Source organism: Trichechus manatus, unplaced genomic scaffold (genome assembly GCF_000243295.1).
Source record: "Trichechus manatus latirostris isolate Lorelei unplaced genomic scaffold, TriManLat1.0 scaffold00123, whole genome shotgun sequence".
Lineage (NCBI taxonomy): Eukaryota > Metazoa > Chordata > Mammalia > Sirenia > Trichechidae > Trichechus > Trichechus manatus.
The window spans coordinates 1,637,416-1,644,128 of NW_004444059.1; positions in this window are offsets into that span (position 1 = coordinate 1,637,416).

The following is a 6,713-nucleotide window of genomic DNA, read 5'->3' on the forward strand; positions in this document are numbered from 1 at the left end:
ATTTGTCTTCAAAATGTGTACTCTTAACCACTGCACTATACTACCCTTCAGAAACGAAGGCATGTTCCCAAATCTCATAATTTCAGCGAGATTACTTTGGCAGTTCTGCACCTCACTCTGTACATGGCTTCATACTGAAGGCATGGGTTATTTTAAAATCACCAAGAGAATTCCTAATAATTGCAATTTGGCTTCAAAATGTGCACTCTTAACCACTGCACTATACTATCTTTCAGAAATGAAGACATGTTCCCAAATTTCATAATTTCAACTACATTACATTGGCAATTCTGTACCTCACTCTGTACATGGCTTCATATTGAAGACACGGATTATTTTAAAATCATCAGGAGGATTCCTATTAACTGGCATTGTATATGTAGCAAAGGAGCCCCCATGGCGCAGTGGTTAAGAGTTTGGCCGTCAACCAAAAGGTTGGTGGTTCAAACCCAACAACTGCTCTGCAGGAGAAAGATGTGGCAGTCTGCTTCTGTAAAGATTACAGTCTTGGAAAACCTATGGGGCAGTTCCACTCTGTCCTATAGGGTTGCTATGAGTTGGCATCAACTCGACAGCAGTGGGTTTGGTTTTTTATATTTAGCAAAGTCTGAAATGCAACACAAGCACTCTAACAACTTAGGTACCATAACTGCAACTAATTGAGACATAGCTTTCCGCAAAGCTGAAGTTGTGTGGCCAGAATTTCTTTTAAGTGAATTATGACAGCTGACAACTTTCAGAGTAACCAATCATAGAATTTAGATCTTGAAAAGGAACCTTAAAGATAACCTCACTTAACCCCGGAGAGGCCAGGTAACTTGTCCATGACTCCATTAGCAGGGCTACAATTAGAATCCAAGGGCCTGAAATTCTCAGTTTAAAGTGCAGAGCTCTTTATAATAAGGTTTTTCACCCATTACAAAAAAAATCCTTTTTTTTTCTGGCCCTTTTCCAGGGCCTTTGGTATTAAAAATATAGAAATAATAGAGACATTTCTTTCAATGTGAACTTTGCAAAATGGATGAAAGGACTTCCCAAGGTCCTCACTCACTTTACTTGAACTATGTGCCTTTTCTTAGTTCCTCTATCAGTGATTAAATAAAAGTATCAGATATGTGCCAAGAACAGCAAGAGGTCTGAGATTTTACCCTATTTGCAAGCTAACAAGTTAACCTGCCACAGTTTCATGAATGCTGGTAGAAGACACAAGATTCCTGGGTCAGAGATGAAGGACAGTTATTATTCACAATAATAGTAGATCCAGAGTATCAACATTTTTGTGCTGATTCCCCAAGCCTCAATTCCCACAGAACAATGGGGAAAAGGTCAGAGATACCTGCACATGCAGTAAGTTGTCTTACAGGGAAGGAAATCTGACCAGAATTCTTTATAATCGGCAGCAAACATGCTTGTCCTTTGCTCCAAAAGGAAACACTATCCCTATCTTCCAAGGTTGTTCTCTATACAAACATCCTTGGAAAGGCAGCCCATAACAAAAGGCAGTCAGTGTCTCTGTTTGTAAGATGTGTGGAGACATTGAGAGATCCATGGAGAATTGTTTCCCAACAGTATGAATCTATGGAAATTAATGGTATTCAGGCTACAAAATGTTATGCTATTTTTTTAATATTTTTAAAATTTTTTCCCATACAAAAATTTATACATTCATGTTATGTGACTATAATTGCTCTCCCCATACTGTGACAGCACAGTCCTCCTTTCCACCCCAATTCGCTACGTCCATTCAACCAGCTCCTAACCCTCTCTGCCTTCCCATCTCACCTCTGGACAGAAGCTGCCCGTTTAGTCTCTTGTATCTACTTGAGCTAAGAGGCACACTCCTCACGAGTATCACTTCATGTCCCACAGTCCTGTCCAATCCCTGTCTGAAGAGTTGGCCTCAGAAATTGTTTTAGTTCTAGGCTGATAGAGAATCCAGGGGCCATGCTTTCTGGGGTTCCTCCAGTCTCAGTCAGAACATTAAGTCAGGTCTTCTTACTAGAATTTGAGTTCTGCACCCCACCTTTCTCCTGCTCCGTCAGGGACTCTCTGTTGTGTTCCCTGTCATGGAGGTCATTGGTGGTAGCCGGGCACCATCTAGTTCTCCTGGTCTCAGGCTGAGGAAGTCTCTGGTTTATGTGGCCCTTTCTGTCTCTTGGGCTAATACTTCCCTTGTGTCTTTGGTGTTCTTCATTCTCCTTTACTGCAGGTGGTAGGGACCAACTGATGCATCTTAGATGGCTGCTTGCAAGATTTTAAGACCCCAGACGCTACTCACCAAAGTAGGATGCAGAACATTTTTTTAATAAGCTTGGTTATGCCAATTGACCTAGATGTCCCCGGAAAGGATGGTCCCCAGACCCCTACCCCTGCTACTCTGTCCCTCAAAGTGTTGATTGTATTCAGGAAACTTCTTAGCTTTGGTTTAGTCCAGTTGTACTGACTTCCCCTGTAGTGTGTGCTGTTCTTCCCTTCACCTAAGATAATTCTTATCTACTATCTAGTTAGTAAATAACCCTCATCTTCCCTCCTCACCCTCATTACCATCAAAGAATGTTTTCTTCTGTGTTTAAACCTTTTCTTGAGTTCTTAGAATAGTGGTCTTATACAATATTTGTCCTTCCGTGACTTACTAAATTCACTCAGCACAATGACTTCCATGCTATAAGATGTTTCATGGCTTCATCATTGTTCTTTATCGTTGTGTAGTATTCCATTGTGTGGATATACCATAATTTGTTTATCCATTCGTCCGTTGATGGGCACCTACGTTGTTTCTGTCTTTTTGCTATTGTGAACAGTGCTACAATGAACATGGGTATGCAGATATCTATTCATGTGAGGGCTCTTATTTCTCTAGGATATATTCCAAGGAGCAGGATAGCTGGATTGTATGGTACTTCCATTTCTAGCTTTTTAAGGAAGAACCAAAACGATTTCCAAAGCTGTTGTACCATTTTACATTCCCACCAACAGTGTATAAGTGTTCCAGTCTCTCCACAGCCTCTCCAGCGTTTATTATTTTGTGTTTTTTGGATTAAGGCTAGCTTTTTTGGGGTGAGATGGTATCTCATTGTAGTTTTGATTTGCATTTCTCTAATGGCTAATGATCGTGAGCGTTTCTTCATTTGTCTGTTGGTCGCCTGAATGTTTTCTTTGGCAAAATGCCTGTTCATATCCTTTGCCCATTTTTTAATTGGGGTATTTGTCTTATTGTTGTTGAGGTTTTGCAGTAGCTTGTAGCTTTTAGAGATTAGACGCTGATCAGATTTATCGTAACCAAAAATTTTTTCCCAGTGTGTAGCCAAGCTAGTTTTAACCTAAACAAGATGCTGGAAAGCAGAGCACACTTGTTCTGGGCTCCTCTATTCCACTTGCTTGGTTCTCCTGTGTAATAGCCATAAGCATAAAGAACTCATCCCACAATCCAAGCCAAGCCCAAGCCAGAAACTATACACAAGTGGTAAACACCTCCAACAGCTAGAAAAAATAAAAGGGGAGGATACACTTCCAACGTGTTCTGGTGGGCTCACTGAATGCAGTTGAAGAGGTACCCATTTTCTGGGTCTGTGCAATTCATGTAGGATACTCCATTTTGTATTTCTTGTAGGCCTTGGCAACATTAATGGCTAGATGAGCTACCCTTACGAAGTTGGCAGCACCGGTTAGAACCAGGAAACCATATTCCTTAGAGAGGACAGCCATCTTGGCACTGGATCACCTTCTCTCAGCTGGTGCAACTGTAGTGGAACAATGCAGTGTGATGCACATCTTTCCTGACTATAAACCATGCAGTGTCGCCTTGTTCTGTTCGAATGACTGCCTCTTGGTCTATGCATAGGTTCCTCACGAGCACAATTAAGTGTTCTGGAATTCCCATTCTTTGCAATGTTATCCATAATTTGTTATGATCCGCACAGTCAAATGTTTTTACATAGTCAATAAAACAGAGGTAAATATCTTTCTGGTATTCTCTGCTTTCAGCCAAGATCCATCTGACATCCGCAATTATATCCTTTCTTCCATGTCCTCTTCTGAATCTGGATAGAATTTCTGGCAGTTTCCTGTTGAGGTACTGCTGCAACTGTTTTTGAATTATCTTCAGCAAAACTTTACTTGTGTATGATATTAATGATATTGTTTGATAATTTCAGCATTCTTTTGAAGGGACATAAATATGGATCTCTTCCAGTCAGTTGGCCAGGTAGCCGTCTTCCAAATTTCTTGGCATAGACGAGTGAGCACTTCCGGCACTGCATCCATTTGTTGAAACATTTCAGCTGGTATTCCCTCAATTCCTGGAGCCTTGTTTTTCACCAATGCCTTGAGTGCAGCTTGGACTTCTTCCTTCAATACCATCAGTTCTTGATCATATGCTGCCTCCTGAAATGGTTGAACGTCAACCAATTCTTTTTGGTGCAGTGACTCTGTGTATTCCTTCCATCATCCCTTGATGCTTCCTGGGTTGTTCAATATTTTGACTATATATCCTTCAATATGCAACTCCAGGCTTGAATTTCTTCTTCAATTCTTTCAGCTTGAGAAAGGCTAAGTGTGTCCTTCACTTTTGGTTTTCTATCTCCAGGTCTTTGCACATTTCATTATAATACTTTACATTGTCTTCTTAAGCCACCCTTTGAAATTGTCTGTTCAGCTCTTTTACTTCATCATTTCTTCCATTTGCTTTAGCTACTCTAAGTTCAAGAGAAAGTTTCAGAGTCTCTTCTGACATCCCTTGAGGTCTTTTCTTTCTTTCCTGTCTTTTTAATGACCTTTTGATTTCTTCATGTATGATGTCTTTGATGTCATCCCACAACTTGTCTGGTCGTTAGTCATTAGTGTTCAAGGCATCAAATCTAATCTTGAGATGATCTCTAAATTCAAGTGGGATATACTCAAGGTCCTCCTTTGGCTCTCATGGACTTGTTTTAATTTTGTTCAACTTCAACTTGAACTTTCATCTGAGCAATTGATGGTCTGTTCCACAGTTGGCCCCTGTCCTTGTTCTGACTGATGATATTGAGCTTCTCCATCATCTCTTTCCACAGATGTAGTCTATTTGATTCTGTACATTCCACCTGGCAGGGTCCATGTGTATAGTTACCATTTATGTTGTTGAAAAAAGGTGTTTTCAATGAATAAGTTGTTGGTCTTGCAAAATTCTATCATGCGATCTCTGGTGTCGTTTCTATCACCAAAGCCGTATTTTCCAACTACAGATCCTTCTTCTTTGTTTCCAACTTTCACATTCCAATCACTGGTAATTATCAATGCATCTTGATTGCATGTTTGATCAATTTCAGACTGCAGAAGTTGGTAAAAATCTTCAATTTCTTCATTTTTGGCATTAGTGGTTGGTGCATAAATTTGAATAATAGCTGTATTATTTGGACTTCCTTGTAGGCATGTGGATATTATCCTATCACTGACAGTGTTGTACTTCAGGATAGATCTTGAAATGTTCCTTTTGACGAGGAATGTGACACCATTCCTCTTCAATTTGTCATTCCCAGCATAGTAGACGATATAATTGTCCAATTCAAAATGGCCAACACCTGTTCATTTCAGCTCACTAATTCCTAGGATATTGATCTTTATGTGTTTCATTTCATTTTTGACTATTTCCAATTTTCCTAGATTCATACTCTGTACATTCCACGCTCTGATTACTAATGGATATTTGCAGCTGTTTCTTCTCATTTTGAGTTGTGCCACGTCGCAGATGAAGGTCCTGAAAGTTTTACTCTATTCACATTATTAAGGTCAACTGTACTTTGAGGAGGCAGCTCTTCCGTAGTCATATTTGGAGTTCCTTTCAGCCTGAAGGGCTCATCTTCTGGCACTATATTAGACAGCGTTCCGTTGCTGTTCATAAGGATCTCACTGGCCAATTTTTTAAGAAATAGATCATCAGGTCCTTCTTCCTGGTCTGTCTTAGCCTGGAAGATCTACTGAAACCTGTCCACTAAGGGTGGCCCTACTGGTATTTGAAATACCAGAGGCATAACTTTCAGCATCACAGCAACACGCAAGCCACTACAGTATGACAAACTGACAGACAACTGGTGGTGAATATATATAAACAGCCACACATCCTGGGTGGCGCAAATGGTTAAACACTCTACTACTAACCAAAAGATTAGTGGTTTGAACCCACCCAGAGGCATTTTGGAAGAAAGGCCTGGTGATCTCCTTCTAAAAGTTCACAGCCTTGAAAGCCCTATTGAGTGAAGTTCTACTCTACACGCTTGGGGTCACGTGAGTCAGAATTGACTTGATGGCAACAGGTTTTCTTCTGTAAATAGTTTTAATTGACAGGTAGGATTTTTGCCATTGATGCAACAATTTTTATCTCTTAGTTATGAATAATACTAGCTATCATTTGTTGTCTATCCATCTTTATTAATACTCATTAAGACTCACTAACAACCTGCAATATGCAGATGACACATCCTTGCTTGCTGAAAGCGAGGAGGACTTCAAGCACTTACTGATGAAGATGAAAGCCTACAGCCTTCAATATGGATTACACCTCAACATAAAGAAAACAAAAATCCTCATAACTGGACCAATAAGCAACATCATGTTAAGTGGAGAAAAGATTGAAGTTTTCTAGGATTTCATTTTACCTGGATCCACAATCAACACCCATGAAAGCAGCAGTATCAAACGACGCGTTGCATTGGGCAGATCTGCAAAAAAAAAAAAAAAAA